The 16,585-nt window shown below is 41.3% G+C and overlaps 1 long non-coding RNA gene across 1 annotated transcript; it reads right to left on the bottom strand.

Annotated features, from left to right (window-relative positions):
* Positions 1 to 254: 254 nt before the first annotated feature.
* LOC117359921 lies at positions 255 to 14,668 on the bottom strand. The gene is made up of 3 exons (XR_004539325.1): positions 14,535 to 14,668; positions 6,733 to 6,803; positions 255 to 4,033 (listed from the first exon to the last, which is right to left on the bottom strand). It is a non-coding gene; the product is annotated as an uncharacterized LOC117359921 (long non-coding RNA).
* Between the last annotated feature and the right edge of the window lie 1,917 nt (positions 14,669 to 16,585).

Raw genomic sequence — 16,585 nt, 5'->3', positions numbered from 1 at the left:
ATTAGTTATTTACCTGAGTTTAGCCGCTGAAGTCCATTGATTTATTAAATGACTGCTTCTGGTGAGGTGTTATTTGGATAAGAGTGATTGATTCTCCACATCATATGGACCTGAAAGAATTATTACATGATAGTTTGTTATTTCATAAAACAGCCACCAAATTCTATAAAAAGCACTAAAAATTGTGTGCACAAATGTGGGCATATGCCCAATTTGGGTGAACAATTGAGCCAACTAGCAATTATTGGTGCTAATTGGATTTAATTAAAAATGTACACGCATAAATTTAGGCACAGGATTCACACCTAAATTCTACTCATGGCTCCAAAACGGGGCCTGGCAATAGGAGGGTCATGGGTAGATCAGGGGTATTCATGCCAATTATGTATCCAGATATAGAATAAGGGGGGATCCACGCCTAATATAGGTGTGAGGATTTGCACCACGTTTCAGTTGGTGTAAATGGCCACATCTAGGCATGGCTTTTGATAATGTGAGCACCATTTATAGAATAGCACTCAGTGCTTTTTGGGGCAGCAATTTTTTTATTCGCCATTTATAGAATCTAGGCCCCGATTTTCTAAACAAGCCCTGAGTCAATAAATTCTATATGGCATCATCCCCCAATTTCCCATCTGTTCAAAATAAGTTCTTTTCATTTCTATAGTTCAAATAAGTTCATGCATTCAAAAATTAATTAAATTATAAAAGCAAACTTAGCTCAGGAGGATTTTTCTATATCTTCAACAGTTTCAGGAGATCAGTCATCCAACATGATCAATAAAGTCTTTTGACTGATACTTATCGCTCATTGATCTTGTCCATTTTCGTATTTAAGTTCAACTACTGTAATATTATCTATCCAGGTTTACCAGATTATACAATAGAAAAATTATAAACCCTTCAGAATATGCCTATCAGGCTTCTCTGCAAGGTAGGCCGGTATGATAAAGTCACATCTTTGTTAAAGTCTCACCATTTGTTACCAGTTAAGTACACAATTACCTATAAGATTTTACTTTTTACATTCAAAGCTCTTCGTCTCAAGGCTTCAGACTAATCAGTCAACAATTCCATACTCCACTGTCTGTTTATCATGGCCTCTCAGTGATCACTGGCAGGAACACCTTGAAGCTATCAGACAGCAAGCCTTTTGTTTCACTGCCCCATTTACATGGAAAAATCTACCACTCCAGCTCCTTTGTCTGACCTCTCAGAGAATTCAGGGTGGAAATAAAGACCTGGCTCTTCTCCCAGGCCTTTTGACCCTGACAATGCAAGGCTTTTTTGTGCAGTTGATAAAGTCCTGCAGAATTCTCCATTTCCCTCTTCCCTATATCCCCTTCCTTTTACTGATTTCTACCAACTTCTCACTTGCTTTCATGTGTCTTTACCTCCTGGATGTATGGCAATCTGTCTTATCTTTTCTGTCCATAATAATGGCATTCTTTTCCTACTGTATTAGGCTGTATACCTCTAAGCTGTTTGTACAGTTTTTGGTGGTATAGTAAATGAGACTAGGTTAAAAAGAGATATCTTGTCTTAAAATCCAAAATGCATTCTCTGGTTCTAATTTTTATCCCTCTCCTTTATAAGCCGCACTAGCGTTTTTAGCGCCGGCGGTAACAGCTCAGAGGCTCATAGGAATTCTATGAGAGTTGGGGCCGTTACCGCGGTGGCTGGCGCTAAAAACACTAGCGCGGCTTTGTAAAGGAGGGGTATATCATTCTTAAATAGCCTTGATAAAATAAAAAAGCATGCGCATTTGAAAATTGTTCATAGTGCTCTATTATAAATTTCCCCTCTATGTCATGAAATTGAGGTTGCAAAAGCAGATTTGTAGAGAATCAGAATGCTCTACTGCTTCACAGAATTTTATTCACCACATAAATTAAAAATACATACATGAAATGAAAAGTACATAAATAATTAAAAGTCTGACATGTCCATATTTCACCCTATAAAGGCCTGAATCAGGAGCTGCACCATCCAAAAGTTGTTGTCACATACTATCATTGACTTCAACAGTACCAGCAGCAATAGCCTGTGCTTTTTTTTCTCTTCCCATGTTGGGCTTTTAATTATTTATGTACAGTATTTATCATTTTATGTTTATATTTTTAATCTATATGGTTAATAAAATTCTGTGAAGCGATAGAGCTTTCTGATTCTCTACAGATTTGCTTTTGCATCTCCTACCCTGGATTTTGTGGATCGTTTACCTGTTCATTTTCTTGAATCAAATTAGCAATGCAAGATTTTCTCTGTTATGCTCACAAATGTCCTCCATTCATGCTCTAGTCAGTGACATGAGTCTTGTGGGTATCTAAGCACTCAGAATACACAGAAGCAGTCATGGAGAAGTCAACGAAAAGATTTCAAAGGAGCAGCCTCCAGGTATTGCTACCACCTATCTACTATCAAATCAAATGGAAGGGCTTTTACATTCACTGGAGAATCTATTAAGGCATTAATCAAATTAGACTGTATTAGCAGTTTCCAAGATCTATAATATCAATTGTCAGGTTTGAATTGGGTCTGTGAATGGATCCTTCTAAAGATAATTAAATTAAAGAATGATCTCCTAAAGACAGGAAAACAATGTCTACGTCAAGAGAGTGCATTGAAGAATTTTCAGAATTATTAAAAATTTAAGTCCAAATACTGACCTTTTAAATTTCTTACTTCCCAAGTTGTCTAGCCTCTGTCTCCTGAATTGTCCAGAATTTACCCTTCCCTACCCCCAATTTTCTAGCATCTCCCTTTCCATTCCTTAAGCTTCTCCAGGTGTCCAGCCTCTAGTCTTTCCTTCCCTAACCTCATTCCAAGGTGCCCAGCATCTTCTCTTCCCTTCTGTACATCCTTAATTTTCCCAGCATCTCATCTTCCCTTTCCTACCCCCAGAGGTATCAACATCTTCTCTTTCTCCCTCTCAAGGGACGCATCTCCCATTCCCTTCCCTTTTCTATTCTCCTGAGGTATACAGCATCTCCCCTTTTCTTTCTTTCCCTACCCTACAAGGTATCCAGTATTTCCCCTTCTTATTAGCATGTAACCATATGTCCAGCATGTCCCTCCTTTATTGCCCCCTGCTATACTTGCTGAACCTCTCATAACATTTGCTGTTGAACTATCCCATAAAATCTACTCAGGCCTGCATATCTAAATAAGAATCAGCATGGTCAGAGTAGGGTTTTGAGCATCCATGCATAATCAAGTCTAGTGGCATGCGGTGACATTTATAGCAGGGGATTCAGTTGAAGAGCTAAACCAGGGGTGACCAACTTTGGCTCCCAGGATTTCTACGATGAATATGTTTGAGATCTATTTGCATACAATAGAGACAGTGCATGCAAATAATCTCATGCATATTCGTTGGAAAAATCCTGAAAACCTGACTAGATTAAGGCTGTCAAGGACCAAGGTTAGATACTCCTATGCTAAACATTAGTGCAATACATATACCCTTAATCAAGGTTACTGTGCTGAATGATGTCACATCTGGATCTCTTTCTGAGAATCGCCTAAAGTGTTTTCTATTTTTCCTTTTGACATTTATTGATGTGAAGAAACTTGAGTTCTGTATCATAACCACCTATCCAAAAATCTATCTTCAGAGTTATAAACAGACTGACATTATGTGGTGTAGAACTGAAGATTCCATCACAAAATTACTATGAGCAATACAGACATTGTGCTATTTTGAGGCTGAAGCAGCAAGTTATGGTGGACCCATAAACAAGAGCCAAAAGCAGAGAGCAGCAAACTCATGACAACCAGGGTGCATGCAACAAAATGAAACAAGCTTTTCCTTGTTGCTGATTCCTTCTTCAGGTCATACTCAAATAGGAGCGACAATAGACAGACAATGTAAAGCCATTGTCACTATGAGCCAAACACATGGTACGGTTGTCTGAATCATCCATGAAAAATGTCCTTAACACTGGAAACAGAACCAATTAACAAGACTACAAATCCTGTGGCTTTGGGCTGAACTGATGGTACAGCTGTCTTCGACATCCATGAAGATTTCCTTAACACATGAAACAGAACCAGTTAAAATCTCAACATATTAACACCCCCAGAAGAGCAAAAATGATCTCTCACTCCCAGAGAAAACAACAAGAGAGGCTTGGTGGGTCCATCACATCATCTTTCACTGGGAGGTGATAGGTTGGGACTGCCAAGCCCCTCTTGATTTTCTGAGGCATAACAATTAGTGGTGCCAACAAAGCAACATGAGCATGCTCAGTTCATGCATGAGAGCTACAGTATGTCTGTTTGTGGTGCTAGTGTTACTGTGTTCCCCGAAAATAAGACAGTGTCTTATATTAATTTTAGGCCCAAAAAAGGCACTAGATCTCATTTTTGTCTCCCTTCCTCTCCTTCACCCCAATTCTTCTTCTTTCCTTTCTCTCCCCCACATGTGCAGCATCTTTCCTCCCCTCCCTCCCATCCCTTGTGCAGCAGGACCCTTGCCCAGCTTCCCTTCCCTCCCTCTCAACTCTTGTGCAGCATAACTCTTGAGCGAGCACCCCCTCCCCCCCTGAGCACTCGCACCCGCCACGTAGCCGAATCCCCATCCTTCCCTCCCTCGCTTCGGAACCCAACTAAAAGTCCTACTTAGCTCCCTAAGCAGCGTCGGGCTGGCAGCACTCTAACAGGCTGCTTCGGCCTTGTCCGCCCTTGAACTCTGCTGCGTTACTGATGACATCATCGTGGCAGAGTTCACGGGCGGACAAGGCCGAAGCAGCCTGTTAGAGTGCTGCTATCCCGATGCTGCTTAGGCAGCTAAGTAGGGCTCGCGGCTGGGTTCCAATGGGAGGGAGGGAAGGATGGGAATTCAGCTGCATGGCAGGTGCTCGAGGGGGGAGGAAGGATGCTCTCTCAGAGGTTCTGCTGCAGAAGGGATGGGAGGGACGGAAGTGAAACTGCTGGTGAATCCCGGGACTAGGGCTTATTTCTTTTCTGTCCTCATTTTTTCTTCATTTCCTCTCCTCAAACATTAATTTTCATGCTTAGCTTTCACTGGTTTATTTGTCTGCCATCCCTGCTTCTCATCTTCCAGTCTTCAAGTCCTTTTATTGCTTCTATCTACCTCTCCATTTATCTCCATGATCTATGTCAAACATGTCCCCTCTCCTTCCTCTCCATTCATATCAGGCATATCTCCTGTCTTCCTTTACTTCATGCCCAGTCATTTCTCTGATTTTCTCTTCCACCTTCCCCTTTCTGTCTAGCCTCTCCCCAATCTTCTCTTCCACTGTCCTCCATGTCCAGAACATCCTCCCATCTAATTTCTATCATATCCAGCAATCCCCTTGATCTCCCTTTCTACCTTCTTTCTTGTCCAGCATCTTCCACAGTCTCCCTTCTTTCTTCTTTCCTGCACACATCCCCACCCAGTTTCCCATCTTTTCCATGTCCTACATAATCCCCCAATCTTCTCTTCCACTTTTCTCCATATCCAGTACTTACTCCCATCTATCTTTCTACCCTGTCCACCATCTCCCCTAATCTCTCCATCCCAACCTCTTCTCTATCATCTCCCCTTCTACCCTGCCTCCTCCCTAGCATCTTTCTCTAATCTCCCCTGTCAAATGCCCTCTCCAGTTCCCTTGATCTCCCATTCATTTTCCATCCTCAGTTTTCCATCTTTCTCCATGTTCAGCCCTCTCAATGTCCCGTTCCACCTTCTCTCTTGTCCAGCATATCCTTTTACCTCCCCTTCCATCTGTCTCCAGTATCCCCTTCTATCTGCCCTCCTCTTCAGCTTCTCTCCATGTATCCCATTTGCCCTTTTTTTCAGCATCTCCTTTTGAGTGCTGGAGGAGTGCCACAGAAAAGTGAAGCTGCGTCAGGCCATGGCTCAGGAGTGTGGCTGAGAGTAAGACTGAGTGGCAGGAGGCAGTGGAGAGCAGTCGGTGATGGGTTGCGGTAGGCAGCAGGGGGGTAGATAAGTGAGCTTCTGTGAGGCAGCAGGAGGCAGACAAGTTGGGAGGTGGGCCACAGTGAGGAAGAAGTAGGCATTGGAGAGGGCAGTGGGCCACAATAGCACTGTGGTACTGAGAAGAAGTGAAAAGTAGAGGAGTCAGAGGGTGGGCCATCACAGCAGGCAGGCTCAAATGATGTCTGGACCTCTACACTTCTTCAGGATGAAATTGGCAGATTCTCATCCCACTTCCTCCCTATTTATATCAGAGGAGGGAGGAGGGAACTGCCTGGGGGGTGGGGCAGGGCGGGGTGCCATTATCTCTTGAATTGGCTTTGGGCTGCAGATTCAATGACAGTCTCCGAAAGCCCGGATAGCATAGCCTTTTTGCTTAATACAATTTGATTGGTTGAGCAGGCAACTGTCAACTGGTTGAGCAGGCAATCAAACTGTCAATTGGATGAGCAGGCAATCAAATTCAGAGTAGTGCTACCAGGTCCTTCGGTGGGTCTCATTGAATCTCCAGCCCTCCAACCATGTCTGTTTCGCTTGATGCGGTTTGATTGATTGAGCAGGCAGCCTGCACAACCAAACAGCAAAAAGCAAACCGAAAATCCTTGACGGCCCTAGCTCACAGCCCAGCCAGAAGGAAGGAGGAAGAACTGCCGGGAGCCCTCAGCCAGACATGAGGTGGAGGAGCTGCCGGCAGCCCGTGGTCAGGGTCTTCTCTGAATCCCTTGAAGGCCCTGACCGCACGCCACTGATCAATTCCTTCTATGTCCTACCCACTCTTTACTTACTGTTTTGGATGGGCTGGAATGCAGCCGGTTTGAGATGGTGTTCAAAGCCTCTGCAACAGCTGGGCTGATTCCTGTTTAATATTGGTGTTTTGGGTTTATAAAAAAAAAAAATTCTTTATTCATTTTTAAAACTTTCAATACGTGCAATATAAGATGCAATCACTTTATACTTTAACATCACTTAATATTCCATCAAAGTCTAATTTACATCAAATATTCCTCCCCTCCTTATACCCAACATTGTTCTTAAGCATAAGAAACATAAAGTATCCCCACCCCCCCCTCCCCACCCTGGAAGTGTATGAATAAAGGAAAAAAATAATATTCATTCTGTACAATATTTTGTTAATGGCTCCCAAATATCCCTAAATTTCATAAAATAGGGCTATTACCTGCTATTTATTATGTTGCATGTACCCTGGTTGTCATGTGTTTGGCATTTTAAGAAATTTAGGGCTATTACCAGCTCCATTTTAAAGATTTGACATAACAAATTCCACTAAAAATTATAATTCTGCTGATCCCAATTTTTCCAGTTTTTCATAATTTGCTGTATGGCAACCACTGTCATAATGAGCAAAAGTTTATTATTAGAAGATATTTGACTCTTAGTTCTCATTGATGTACCAAATAACACCATATCATACGATAATGCCACCGGATTTTCCAGTATTGTTGCCTGCTACGCTGGTGCCATCCTAGATGGATGGTTAGTCTGTCTAGTGGATAGGTTAACCTTAATAGGAAATATCTTCCAGGATTATTCTCTACTGTCTTTATCATTTTCTCAGGCTCCTGTTGCTTAAGTTTTAAAGGTTATGCATTTCAGTGTTTGGTGCTGTGACTCAAGGGGCTGAGAAACCCTTGCACAGGAAGTGGCCTAAGAATGCCAGTTTTCGATTAAAAGTGTTTTTGTGTACAAAACAGTGGAAGTTTATGAAATTCCATGCCCAGTGTGGGTGGGGTTCCTGGGATTTCTTTTATTTACACACATGCTTTGGAAATCTGAGCACCTACGTATAAATTAACTCTAAAGTACAGGCACACATGTACTTTCTCTCTGAAATTCTGGTAAAAACTGCACAGAGAAAATTATGTGTATATTTTTTAGCCATGTAGGCAGTTGCAAAATTACCCCCCAGGTGGCCATGTCTAAGGAGGAATACTGTCACCGTGTATGGAGGTATTGCAAGCACACCTGCCAAGAACTGAATGGAATCACTGGAATGGTGAGCCAATATGACATCACAATAATTTATTTGGCAGCAGACCACGGTGCCGATAATTCAGGAGTCAATTAAGATGGGTATAAAAGTATATTGGCAAGAAACAGAAAAATGATAAGAGTATTTGTCAAACAATAATAATAACAAAACTGAAATAAAACTGTCAAGCATTATGTATGAAATATAGCACAGAGATTTACTGTGTAGAAGATTTGTGACTAAACTACAGATATAAATGATTCTCATGGCCAGAGGAAAGTCACACATTTAAGCCTTCTAAATGAACATTTCTGTTTTTTGAATAATTTGTACCATCTGTGTCAAAATTTCGAGAGAGAAAAAAAAGAAAAAAAAGCAGTGAAACAAATGTTGGTTCCATAAAACAGTCCTAGTTCACTGTTAAAATTGTCACACATTAACATTGCAGGCCATCTGGGTAGACAAAAGACTCTAACCAGATTGCTGAGATGATTTTATTGGCCTGGTATTAATGAGTATGTGGCATAATATTTAAACTAAAAGGGAAGATAAGGTGAAGTGGAGTGCCATCTACCACCCTCGACATGTGGTAGTTGCTCAGCGACCTCACTCCATGGCTTGTTTTACCATAATCTTTAACTGCATAGTTAAATACTGTGAAATTCACTTTAGCTGAATGCTGCTAATTGGAGTGCATTGCTGGACCAAATGTAGCTTTCATTTTCCTCTCTCATTAATGCTATGTGTTGCACTTTTTTTTTTTTTTAAGTCAGCTTCTCATCCTCTTCAATGTATAGAAAGTTTTCATTAGAGTGTGACATTAACCATTTCCCTGGACCCTTGGAGACACAGGACATTGTAAAATTATGATTGTTATTTCTTTTTATTCCCAGTTGGATTTCTTCTGAACTTCCAGTTCTATATTACATAAATTAGACCTATAGATAGGGTAGAATTGGGAAACCTGTAAACCAATACAAATAATTTAATGTATGTGGGGTTCACTTGGTTCACCCTAAATTCTGAGATCAGTCTTATATAGAAAAGGGTGTTATGCAAAGTTTGCCATCATTCTCACATATAAATATACAGAGAGATCTTTAATGCAGTTTTATACCTGCTTAAAATAGGCAATTCCTGGACCAAAGTTGGAAGGAGAGGTGGATTTTCACATGCCCCCCCCTTTTTTCTTACAAAACCCGCAATTGTAACTTTTTATTTTTCCCTTTCCCCTCAAGTACGTTTTAAATGTTTTTATGTTATGTTAATATAATTATTATGTTAAGTTTCTTATCTCTTTTTATTATATTATGTACATCGCTTAGAAATTGTTATAGGCGATCCATCAAAAGATTGAATAAACTTGAAATTTTGGTAAGTGCCCCAAAGCTCATGGGGATTTAAAGGGTTTCGGGGCTTTTGCCACACCGCAGCCACTAGCATGGCTTTGTAAAAGGGGTGGGGGGAGATTTTGTCCGAAACTGTAGAGGCTATCCAAAGTTGGGCATGCAAATTTGGGTGCGGACTGCAGATCCTCCCGTAAAGTTTTCCAAGTTTTTATTAAAAATTTGATGCAGCACTTATAAATTTTCTAAGCATTTCACACAATAATAAAATCAGGGGTAAACCAACAACATGAAATAATTGACATTCACACGACTTACTTGAGATAAAGGAGGGAGGAATAGAACTACAAAATTATTATAGAAAAGAAGTACATAAACAAAGTGCTAAACACATTAGGGCAGGGTTTAAGAACTGCTTGAAGGCCGAGATGCAAATTTCATTCTAGTGACTTCTGCAGCCTAAAGATTAGATGACTCGTGGATCAATTCTCAAAAGCATCTCTGAAAAGAAAACTCTTCAGGGATCCCTTTGAATCTTCCCAGCGTAGTCTCTTCACCGATATAGAAGATTCCAAGCTTGTGGGGCAGTGACCATGAAAATGTCGGTGCACCTCGTATTAATTATTTTTAAAGACGGCACCGATAGGAGATGCTGGTCTGTCGATCTTAGGGCTCCTTTTGCGAAGCTGCGCTAGCGGTTTTAGCGCATGCTTAGCGCACGCTACAATGCCGCGCACGCTCCATTGAACTGGCATTAGTTTTTTCCACGTAGCACGGGGGTTAGCGCATGCTAATCTGCAGTGCGCGCTAAAAATGCTACCGCAGCTTAGTAAAAGGAGCCCTAAGTAACCTAGGGGGAGCATAAGGAGTGAGAAATTTATCGAGAAAAGCAGGCACCGATGGTCAGTACTTGGTGTTAAAATCGGTAGTCAGTCGGTGTTATGCACAGATATGCCCTATACTCTATTTTTATAACAAGCACAACTAAATTTTATGGCATGCAACTCCAAAGGAGATGTGGGCATGGCAAGTTCCTGGGATTTAGGCGCAGTTATAGAATAATATCATGCTATTTATTTTTTTTTATTCAGATTTATCAGCCTTATTTTCATGAAGAGATTCACCCAAAGCAGTTTACAATACATTGAATAGAATCAGATACTCAAACATTTTCCTTATCTCTCTCGGCAATCTACTCACCTAACTGCTATTAGTTTGGCACCAGTATTTATACAAGCTTTTGGGAGGTAAAAATGCTCACACTCATATTTGCTTCAAAAATGAAGTAATTTGAATCAATTTCTTCTTCACTTAGAGCCAATAATTCATCAATCTTGGAAAAAAAAACAACAACAAACCCCTCTAAGCAATCATCACCTCTTCAACAAATTATAATAGTTATTTTGTTCTTTTTTTCTTCTTCTGAGCCTCAGCCCCACGACTCTACTGCATCAATAAACTTTCACGGCGGTGAGGTTTACATGGAAATATCGTCATAGGCTCAATATAAATTTTGTACTCTTTTTGCTATTTTTTACATTATACTTTTGCTATTTCTTACTTAACTTTTAAAGTGCTCAGTGCTTAATACTCTATTTTAAATAAATAAATAATTTCAAATTAAATAAGTAATATCCAGTTTCTTTCAACAATCGACTTATCTTAGTAGAATTCTTTATGAGTAATTTTGTCTTTTTAAACTCGGTTTTAAACTCATATTTTGGGCATGAGATGTGAGCGAAGCTAGTATTTTGTAAAGGTCATTCCACGCAGTGTGTCCTAGCATAACATGGATCATACCAGTGCCTAACCTCGGGTCCCATTTACTGAATTTCCCTGGAGCAGACATAAATACATGAGTGTGTCTGATGCTGCTGGTTGCACTTGAAAGTGACTGTGTGGCTACTCTTCGATTTGTCAAATTGCCCTATTACATCTTTCAGGTTTACAGAGATTTGTTTCAGCTTCTCTGACTCTAGAATAACTAGGTTACCTATAGCAGAAGGGAGACTTTTTCACCAGTCCTGGTTTTAAAATTGCATCCCATAGCAGTGTAGTATTTGCAGTGGCGTAGTAAGGGGGGGAGCATGGAGTGGTCCACCCCGGGCACTATCATGGTGGGGGTACCTGCACCCCTCCTCCTCTCTGCCCCCTGCCTCTTCCCACTCCTCCCCACACCGCACGTGCTTCCCCCTTCCCTTCCCCCATACCTCTACTTCACTGCCACTAATAACAACTTCATGTGCTCCTTACGACCGCTGATGTCACTTCCGGGTGCCATGCATAGGAAGTGATGTCAGAGGAAGAGGACATGGTCACGAGGAGCACGTTGAAGTTTTTGGTTGTGGCGGTGAACAACTAGAGGTTTGGAGGAAGGGAAGGGGGGCAAGTGCCTGGCAGGGAGTGGGGTCTGGAAAGGAGTGAGGGGATGGGGAGGGATGCCACCACCAGGGTGCCTCTCACCCTCACTACGTCTATAAGTATTTCTAATCCATGATTCTATCCATTGAAATCAGTGCTGCTGGTCCCATAATGCACCAGGATGAGGTTGGCAGAAATCCAGAACTGCCCAAAAAGTCTCCCTTCTGAAATGGGTAACCTAGTCACCATATCTGAGTCTAGCATTGAATACCTCTAGCATCTCCTCCACACCTTCCTTGTTGAAGACTGAAGCAAAAAATGTATTTAAAGCTCTCGGATATGGCCTTGTTTTCCCTGAAGGCCCCTTTTATCCTTTGGACATCTAGCAATCCAACTGATTCTTTTACCAGCTTTTTGCTTCTTATATACTTAAAAAAAGCTTTTACTAACCCCCTGTTTTACTAAGATGCGCTATGCATTTTAGCGTGTGCTAACCACTAACGCATCCATAGGACTAACATGCACGCGTTAGCATTTAGCGCGCACTAAAATGCTTAGCGCACCTTTGTAAAAGGAGCCCTATGTTTTTGCCTCCAGCACAATCTTCTTTTCAAAATCTCTCTTTGCCTTCAATATCAGCATTTTGCATTTGACTTATTTCTTATGCTGTTTTCTATATAAGATAATTTTTATATAGAATAGTGAAGTTTTTTATGATAACATAATTTTAATCATTTTCTTATAAATTTGATGTTACATATAATTTTTATATTGTTTTAATGAGGTTCATATTGTACATTTATTTTAAAGTCTTAGGGCTCCTTTTACTAAGCTGCACTAGCGGTTTTAACATGCACTTAGCGCGTGCTGCAATGCCATATGCGCTAGACGCTAACGCCTCCATTGAGTTGGCGTTAGTTTTTGGAGCGTAGCGTGTGCTAAAAATGCTAGCGCACCTTAGTAAAAGGAGCCCTAACTTTTAGGGCAGACTAGAAATTTTATGTAACACCCCCCCTAATTAAGGTCTAGGTAGCTGCCTAGACTATGCCTGGAACTGATGGACAACTGGAAGTGCACACTATTATTTATTGGTTGAGATCAGGGTGGGACTAGGATTTACCTAGGAGGCTGAGCACCAGACTTCACATTCCACACAATGATGGAGACTACACCACTTCTTTTTGCTGAAAACCAGAACTTTACTACTCTTTATCTGATAATGGTTTAGCTTCAAACTTCTGAAAACACATGATCAACTATATACAGTAGCTTTCTCATCTCCTCCAATCAAGCACAAAAATTACAAATAGCTTCTCCTTATTTACCTTGTTACTCAAACCAGATCACCAGTGTAGTGAGGACTTAGCTTGGCTTGCACAATTCACTAAAGCAGATGTTAACTGTTATCACTACTACTACTAGGCGTACGCAGCGCTGTACAATTAGTTAGTAGTCACTTATAGGCTCCTTGGTATTTAGGTGATAGACACCGTGGCTCTTCAGCAAGGATGTTATCAGGCATTAGATAGTTCTTTTGTCCTCCTTCCTGCTACAGTTAGACGTGCAGGCTTCTGGATGTCACCAGAGATACCCTGAATAAATCCTGTCTCCTTCCCTGGACATCACAGGGGTGGGAAGATTCCACATACCTCCCCACTATAACAAACCTGCAACTGGGTTTTGGGTCTGTTAATTGGTGCCTATAATTGGCAATTAACAGCTCGTAATTGCTATTAATTGCTCTTAATTGGATGGTAGGTGCCTAACTTGGTAAGTGCCTACCACTTTCAGGTAAGTGCCTACAAGGAAGTAGGTATGGTTAGGGGGTGGATCATGGGTTTTTATTACATATAGGGGCCTGTTTTGGACTTAGGTGCCATTATTTAGGTCAAGAAAACCTTGACATAAATATGGCGCACCTAAGGTTATGGTGCCTATTAATGGTTCCGTAATAATTGAGCACAGGACAAAAGCGCTCCGACAAAGGTGCGCTGACAATTGCATGCAGGACATATACATGCCGCCGTTCCTGCTGCTTTAAAGCCTTACTGGTAGTGCTGTGAGGAGGGTATGGGGGAAACCCCCAGTACATGTAGAAGTACTGGCGCTCCCATTGGGGGAGGGGTGGGGGAACTGTACACTGACAACTCCCATTTTCCTTTCAGTTTTCGGTGGTTGGGAGTTTTCCAGTGTAGTGGAGGGTTCCCCCCCAACAGGAGTGTGGGGACTTGTGCTATGTGATCGAATAAGACCTGGACTGGAGTAGCCCGAGCCCTGACCTGGGTGATCCAAGCCTCAGCCGAGCGGTTGAATGAGACATGGAGGGGTAGAGGGGTGTCTGCATCAAAATAAAAGGTCCAGTACAGGTGTTTAGTGTGAATTTTAAGATGACTTTATTTTCTGATCTTATATTGTAGTGCAATTCCAAAAACATAGACACAAAAACAATCTCATTGGTGGCTAAACAGCCTGTTAGCCCACCATGCTTTATTCATTACTAAAGTTCAAGCAAAACACAAAAATAAGTTTTCAATTTCAAGTCCTGGAACTTGCAACCTGCTTGCACTACTTGGACAGGTTCCCCACAGTTCTCCTGTGATTATGAAAATTCAGAAGCAGTGATTCTTAACTCTTCTGCTACCCTTAATTACATCAGAAGCAGTAATTCCTGATCCTTCTGGTATTCTTAATTCAATCAGAGGCAGTACTTCTTAACTCTTCTGATATTCTTAGTCTTGTGAGGCAACACCACCTTATCAGAAATAGCATTTTTACTTTCCCCAATCTTTACTCTGTAATCATGCTCTCAAACAAGCATGACTCTTCAGGTTCCATTTCAACATCATTTACAAGCATTTCTTCTGGCATTTTGTATCAAATTCATCATTACCTTCAGAAGAATGATTAGAAGTTTCAGACCTGAGGTTTACTCCTTGCTTTCTGTGGGGAATGCTGGCTTCTGTCCTCTGAATCCTTGCTAGCACAGGTCTGCTTCTCTTCAAAGATTCAGATATCCTGTAAGCTTGTGGCTGCCTCTTCCTCTGCTTAGAGAACACACCTTTTTTCTCTATCATGGGCTGATTGCCCCTCACAACACCTGTGGTCCTCTGGTGCTTTGCTAATGAGCCTGGATAGCTTCCCTGCTCATTAACCCTGCCCCCAGCAGAGCTGATTGCAGGAGCTAATCCCTTTGTGGGTTTTGCTATCACCTGCCTGGTGCATGCTGGTCCTTGTAGTTCTTGCTTTTAGCATTCCCTACATTAGAACTAGGCAAGTATAATCGGGTCCCTTTTAGGTTACCTTTCACTGGGAATAAATTTTGCAGGGCAGTTTCCCTAACCTGCCTACTTCAAAGGGTAGGTTTAGGGATAGTTTTAGAGTACTGCAGGGTTTCTTCCAGCATGACAGGATTCTCCCTGTCACAACATGTAGTGGGGGGGGGTTTCCCCATACCCTCCCTCACAGCGCTAATGGTATGGCTTGAAAGCAGCAGAAGCGGCGGTGTGCATACATCCTGTGTGCAATTGTCAGTGTGGGGTTGTCGGTGCGCCAAAGTCTGGCGCGCTTTTGACGGGTCACCCTATTAATACCCGAGAAGTGTAATTGGAATTATTTTTTCTTATGTGAATCATTTTGCATTTGATCACATTTCATTTGATCTGCCACTTAGATGCCCAGTCTCTAATATCAAAAGATCCTTCTGTACATCCCACAGTTGATAGTGGCCAGTTCAGGTCACAAGTACGTTACCTATCCCAAAAAGTAGATTTATTTTCCTGTACTCATTTCTAGCAATAAGTAATGGGTCTCTCAAGTCTATCTATTGTTCGGTGCCTAGATTTATGGAGATAGTTGAGTTAAAAATAAAAATTACTGATACAGTTAGATTTAAAAGAGGTTTGGACAACCTGATAAAAATTGTTAGTCAGATAGACTTGGGAGTGTCATTGTTTATTCCTTGAAATGAGCAACAGGGAAATAGACCTACTTTTTAGGGGATCTGCAAAGTACTTGTAACGTGGACTGGCCACTGTCAACAGTGACATGTGTAGCAACTCTTACTGACTCAGTCTTTTGGATTTGCTTATTCCCTATGCCAATGCGTTTTGACCAGTCCTTAGGACACACCCAGATAGTTGGGCTTTCAGGATAGCTACAAAGAATATGCATGAGATAGATTTGCATGTTGTGCCTCCTCAGTATTCAAATCTCTCTCCTGCATATTCATAGTGAATATTCTGAAAACCCAGCTGGCTGGGTGTGCCCCAAGGACTAGGTTGAGAAACACTGCTCTCTGTCCCCTTCATGTTTCTTACGCTCATCTATGCAAAATTTAATGAGTACCAGGAAAATCAGTTTTAACACTGTAAGATACACTGGGACAGAGTCTGTAATTGGTGGCCTAAAAGATAGGCATCTAAAGTTAGGCACCTATTTCATGTTAAAATCACACTTAGGCACCCATTACAGAATCATGCTCAATTAAAATATGGGTGCCTACAATGTAGGCCAGAGTTTTAAAAGCCTACATTATAGGTGACTTAGTACTATAGAGAATCGCACCTAATGGCGCCTAAGTCCTCCGCCCTAAACATGCTTACTTTGGAGTTAGATGCCTAACTTATGTAGAATCAAGTCTAAGAAAATAGGCCCCTATCACCCAATTAAATTTTTTTTAAAAATTATGACCTTATTAAAGCTCCTAATTTAAGCCCAATATACTAATTAAGTTAGATGCCTATTTATTTAGGCACCTATCATTAGACGCCTTCTATAGAATTTCCCTATCTTTTCATAAGAACATAAGAACAGCCTTACTGGGTCAGACCAATAGTCCATCAAGTCCAGTATTCCATTCTCATGGTGGCCAATCCAGGTCCCTAGTACCTGGCCAAAACCCAAGGAGTTGCAACATTCCATTCAGAACCCTAAAGAATAGCA

Source organism: Geotrypetes seraphini, chromosome 4 (assembly GCF_902459505.1).
Source record: "Geotrypetes seraphini chromosome 4, aGeoSer1.1, whole genome shotgun sequence".
Taxonomy (NCBI): Eukaryota; Metazoa; Chordata; class Amphibia; order Gymnophiona; family Dermophiidae; genus Geotrypetes; species Geotrypetes seraphini.
The sequence above is the reverse complement of the archived record's forward strand: the minus strand, read 5'-3'. Positions and strand labels throughout refer to the sequence as shown.